We start from the raw sequence: 6,000 nt of genomic DNA on the forward strand, positions 1-6,000 counted from the left end.
ACAGATACTTAATTTCATAATTATTATCTGAGATATTGATTATATCCTATAAACGGTTAATAATGATTTTGAATCGATCGAACATTATCGAAACGTAAAGAAAACGTTTTAACGCTAACTTCAAATGCTTGCTCGATGTTTTTCGAAGATTTATATCGCAACGAAACACGAACGAAACGCAAGTTTATCGATTATGCAGTTATCCGGGAGTTTTTTTGATTTGTAATTACATCACTATGAATCTTGGATATCGACAAATTATCGAAATTTTCATGAAAACGAATTGAAATAAACTAAATAGAAAATCGAGAATAATGAGAAAAAATAACGAAATAATTATCGAATGAAAAGCAGATACCACTCGCGATATTGACAGAATTGGGACACATATCGATTGTAATCACGAAAATAATATTTAATATAATATTTTAGTACTTACATAAATTGTGAGCCGCAATGTTGCGCTCCGTCGGCAAGTCGCAGAGTAGTGTATAGTATATCCAATAATCCACAAAGAATAGCGTAATACTGCACTGATAAAACTTTCACTTTATGCTTTTCTTTTTCTTTTATTTGCCAAATAATCGGCTTTTCTTTCAAATCACTGATTTAAATCACACTTAAAACAGTCGCACCACTTGTAGGTTTGAACACACACCTCACGAAACACCACAAAACAATACGAAATTGAATCAATGAAGAGTACTCGATGCAGAAATTGCTGGTTGAATAGCACCGGTTTCCAATGTTTGTGCGTACGTATATAATCGCCTGGTTATGTATCCAAACGAAGAAAACTCCTTACTGTAAAAGCACGAACGTTATTTTCGATCACACTGCTAAGATAGTTGAAAGAGAACTGACGTGTTCGCGGAACAGGCGCGCGTTTTGCTCCGTGAACTTGGTCAAGACGAAAGAAATCGACTCTTGTAACGAATCGAATCGTATCGAATCGAGTCGTTTGGTATTATCGAAACAAATTGCGTCGAAAGCGCGAAAATCGCGCGAACCACACTCCGAAATCGGTGTATCGCACATGAAAGACGGGAAAGCAATGCGGCACGAAATTCACACAGAGGCACTGCTAACGAGACGAAAATGACCGATCGGCCGATCCGATGGAACACGAGCACACACGAGAACGCGACTACCGATGATCGAAGATTCTCGCTTGCAACCGACAAACGAGAAGGACAGAAACCGAAGACGGATTACGTATAGAGCGCACGCGCACGTTCTAACGCGCTTTCGTTACGTAAAAGAAGTGCGCGTTGGTTAAACGTCACCACATCAGGATGGTACACACTACGCGGCTTCGTGTAAAAGGTATAGAGAGAAGTAGTCGGAGAACCAGGTATATTTTACCGCGGACGCGAAAGGCACCGTGTGCTAACCTACTTCTCCTTCCGTTGACTGAAACTCTTCGCACCAACAACGATGACGACGACACGACAACGTCGAGACCCACACGGGTGGCACGGTACACGCGGCTCGTTGTCTCTCCTCTCCTCCGCACGCGCGGTCCCTCGCTTCTTCGACTTCGCTGTTTGTGTCACCGCGACACCACGAAACCAGAAAACAAACAACTGCCGTCGAGGACGCGTCTTGTTTGCAGGAAAGCTCGACTCTTTTTCACTGGGCGGAACTCGTCGTTGCGGGGGAAAAGGGGGACACAGAGGGAGAACGAGGGACACACATACACACAGTGGCGCGCGCGCGCGTGCCCACGGGAGGGAATGAGAGAAAAAGAGAAGGAGAAAGAGAGAAAGAGAGAGAGACAGCGCGGCAGAACGACACAATCCGACTACGACGGAGGTCCGACTCGAACTGAGCGCCGAGCGGCTGATCGAGGCCGACGTCGGCCGACTCGGCCGAACCGAGGCGCTCGCCGATAGCGCGCTCCTTCCCTCCCTCCCTCCCTATCCCTCCTATACCGAATCCCTCCCGCCGCCCATCACTCCTCGTCCTAGCTTCACAGCCGCCACCCTCTTGCCTCTTGCTCTTCCCTCTCACAAACTCACTGGCCCTCCTTCCTCGCCGCGCCTCTCCTCTCTAGTCCGCACGTTTGGTCTCGCGTTCCCGCTCTTTCCCCTCTCAAACAAGCTCGACGTCGTGCCTCACCGCTCCCTCCCGCCGCGTCTCACCAAAGTTTCCGACACACCGGTAACTTATCGGAATTTACTCGTTATTCTGAATTCGTGAACGACCGCGTGCTCCACGATAATACCGTGCACAAGAATACGATAGATGTGGAATAGTATGCAGTAGCGCAATTTGAGAAAGCACTGACAATGTCAACGAATAATCGGTAAGTAAACATCACTTTCGATTCTCGAAGCGTAATCGATTGTGCGATACAATTAATTATTGACCGAGAAAACGAATGCGATACTACATAATTAATTATTGAATATTTAGCTATTTTTATATTTATCATTTATTCATGAAAATAAGTTTTTTAGAATATTTATTCAGATAATGATTTTTTTTTTAAAGTATACATGTATATATTTACATATAATATTCTGAAACCATAACCTCTAACCTGTCAAAATCATTGATCACTAATCGACAAATTATAATGATTGCTAATTTTATAACAATTACAATGAAAAAATTGTTATATAAAGGAAATCTGCAAAAAAATTTGCTCACAAATATTAATTTTATATCGATTACACATTTATGTTTTATGTTTGCTTTAAAATAATACGATAAATGATACAAGACTGAGATAGGTTATTATACGAATATATTAGAAATGTAGATATAAACAAAGAAGAGAAGTAAATAACAATACTGACAAAAGATTAACATATATTAGTATTATTATATTAAAGTGTAAATTAAATTATATAAATATAACAAAACTTTTCTATAAAATGTAATTGTAAAAATAGATGAGTATTTTGTAGGTTATTCGTAGAAATAGATGTCATTTTTTACGAAATGTTGTATAAAGTTTATCTAACTTCGAGGAAAAATATGCAACAGCTTCTGATAATCAATATTTTTTAAAATTGTTTTTTCTTAAAATAAAGATATGCATATAAACGTAAATTATATAATATTATAAACACAATATTGCAAGAATTTTTTAATTGGAACACAATGCATGTCTACGCATAAATATTCATATGCAAAATGTGAACAATGCGAAGTATAAAAATTATCGATTCGAGAAATATTGGAAACTTTCCAAAAAAAGAGATCATTACTTTACGGTAGCTCCTACTTGCTTCTGGAAACTATCCAGAAGATATATGGCGTTACCTTTTCGTGTAATATCATCAAAAGTCTCTTTTTAAAAACAGGCAAATAAAATTAACACCATTCTGTGGCTTCGTCAGTATACAAGTTGTTCACTTGTACGCAATAACGAGCAATTAAAAACATTACCGCGTTCATATTTTATCATATTTATCTTTGTAGAAAAAAAGCTTGATGCTACACTACTAAACGCAATGCTTCGAATTATGCAGAATTCAAATTTACATACGATCTCATCGCGTTTCATTTATTTTCGCGCGTGATAATCGCATCGAGATTGATACGTTACATATAATGCAATTTTTCTTCCGCTATCATGAAAATCCAAAATATGAACTTATGTGAATATGTGAATTTTTTTATAATTTACCATTGAATAGTTCTTATACATGTTTAGTCGCAACTTAAGGTATGTATGCAAAGAATTTGCGAACATTGTTCTTAAATAGCATTCACTGACCAATTCGCTGCACGTTTCTCTGCTTGCAAAAGTGTTCACACTGCCAACGAACATAGTTTGAGAACTGTTCGAGAACAGCAATGTGAATCCAACCTTATACCGGTGTCCAACAAGTTGCCGACATCGAGCTAGTAAACAGAGAACCACCAATAGAGAATGCACAGCATTAATCACTGAGATCATTCGTCATCAGTGTGGTGTCATCCTCGATCCTAGGAAAAAGTTATCGTTAATTTTGAGAAATGTTTGTCTAAAGATGTACGAATAATTTTGCAAAATGCAAATTATCGATGGATACGCCATATCGCTTGTATATAATGTCGCTTACAAATGAGTCATTTCAGTTTAAACGCTTACGAGTTCATCTTAGTTTTGCAAATAAAGCGAAAAACATTGCAGACATCAATTGTTTGATCAAGCTGTAAATAATGAGATAAAAGAGGAAAAGATAAAAATAGACATGTTGGAAAAATTATCTTAACGATGCATTTACATCTTTAATCTATGTCTTCATCGTATTACAATTAACAAGTAGTTAATGTTCGTACATTATATATTAATATATCTACCGGAACGTTGAACTTGGCAAAGTTGCAAAGTTATCGGTAACTTCGAACAGAACGGCGATCAACCGAAGCCAATTACGGTGTTCGACGATGTAGCAACGTGAATAAGCGACATACATCGAAGAAGGGGGAAAAATCAAAGAAAAGACGGAGAAAGAGCGAACAGAGAATACGAAATCTAGGTCACGACCCAAATCATTCTCCTCCGGCCTCCGTTTGAATCTTTCGCAATGCATGAAAGTGCCCAAAGCGTTTCGAAAGCCCCCCACTCTACTGAGTACACGCTGTTTCGCTATGAGCTTTCCTCGTTTTCTCCAATTGAATCTCGAGCAAGGCTCGAATAAAACCGCATCATGTACTAGACATGCATTAGATATATTCCTTGTAGGAGCTTAACCGTAGATATTTCATGTACCGCATGGAATGTTCTTCATATCCTCGCAATGCCGTACAACGCTTCTTACATTCTCAATATCTTATCCACTTTACTATTTCGTTCCATTAAACTGAATACACGTCATCATATTTCCATAATATTCCAAAATAAGTGCAAAATGATGATTATCTAATAAAATATTATATTCGATTTATTAGCAATTGGATTACGAAAGTTGTGTGAGTCCATTTTTATAAAAAATTGAGAAAATAACTAAGAATGAATGAAAATTAAAATTAAAATTATTTTTATTTACATTAAAATTATAGAAAATTTATAATTTATATTTTGAAATATTCTTATTTGCTTTGATCGACTGAAAATTTCTTAATATATGTGAAACAATATTAATTTTCATAAAAAAACATTTGTATGAGTTGAATTTATATTAAAAACGTTTGTACAGTAAAATGATAATAGGACATCCTAGGGACTTTAGCAGTACAATGTTATCAAATATGGCGGATTATAAAACTGTACTTCTAATACAAAAAGTAATAATATAAATATTAACATAATAATGCAGTTTATTAACAAAAAAGAATAATGCATATAATATATACATATGCAAATAATATGTAAATATATTCATACGAAATAGAAATCGTAATTAGAGAATAATATTCATAAAACATGATTATGATTAGAATTATGTATGTCGGATTATTAAATATACCATAAATTACTGCATGTTGAAATTTTATTGTATATATAATGAATTCATAGAAAGCTGAACAAATTTAGCTTATCTTTAAATTAAAAGAAATACAAATTTCTAAACATCTTGATATAAAGATGAACATTAATTTTAGACTAAACGTTACATTATAACCAATCGAAAGAAACTATTCAAAGAAAATAATTCACCAATTTTCGTTTAAACTAGCACGATCAGGGAAACGTATTCTTAAACGGGACCGATCGGAGCGGAAACACGTGTCCCCGACTGTTTTTCAAATGAGGTCAGAGGAAATTTCTGCCGTCGGCCTTGAAAGTGCACTTGATTCGCGAGCGCGTGCCTCGTAAACGCACAAGGCAACACGCGCGAGAAAGCTCCGGATACTCGTGGCGCGTGTTCAGAGACGTTCCGTCATTCGTTCGGCTCGGTCGCTCTTTCGATTTCTCGACGTCAGCCACGTTTATACGCACACGCGTATATGCAGCCAGCAACGATCCACGCGTGCACACGCCAGTGCCGTGCATTAGACGATTGCAACGTTGCCTGACGTGCCGCGCTGTATCGTACGCGTTGTTGCCAAGCCATCGGA

At 37.3% G+C, this 6,000-nt stretch overlaps 1 protein-coding gene across 1 annotated transcript in view; it reads right to left on the bottom strand.

Moving 5' to 3' along the window:
- Positions 1 to 1,816, bottom strand: part of LOC122718497 (mucin-5AC-like) — a 298,623-nt gene extending 296,807 nt beyond the window's left edge. Inside the window, exon 1 of the mRNA XM_043943993.1 lies at positions 440 to 1,816. The gene's annotated coding sequence lies outside the window, so the exon portion shown is untranslated. The remainder of the gene's footprint in view (positions 1 to 439) is intronic.
- Between the last annotated feature and the right edge of the window lie 4,184 nt (positions 1,817 to 6,000).

This window comes from Apis laboriosa, unplaced genomic scaffold (assembly GCF_014066325.1).
Source record: "Apis laboriosa isolate Shangri-la unplaced genomic scaffold, ASM1406632v1 scaffold104_cov149, whole genome shotgun sequence".
Taxonomy (NCBI): Eukaryota; Metazoa; Arthropoda; class Insecta; order Hymenoptera; family Apidae; genus Apis; species Apis laboriosa.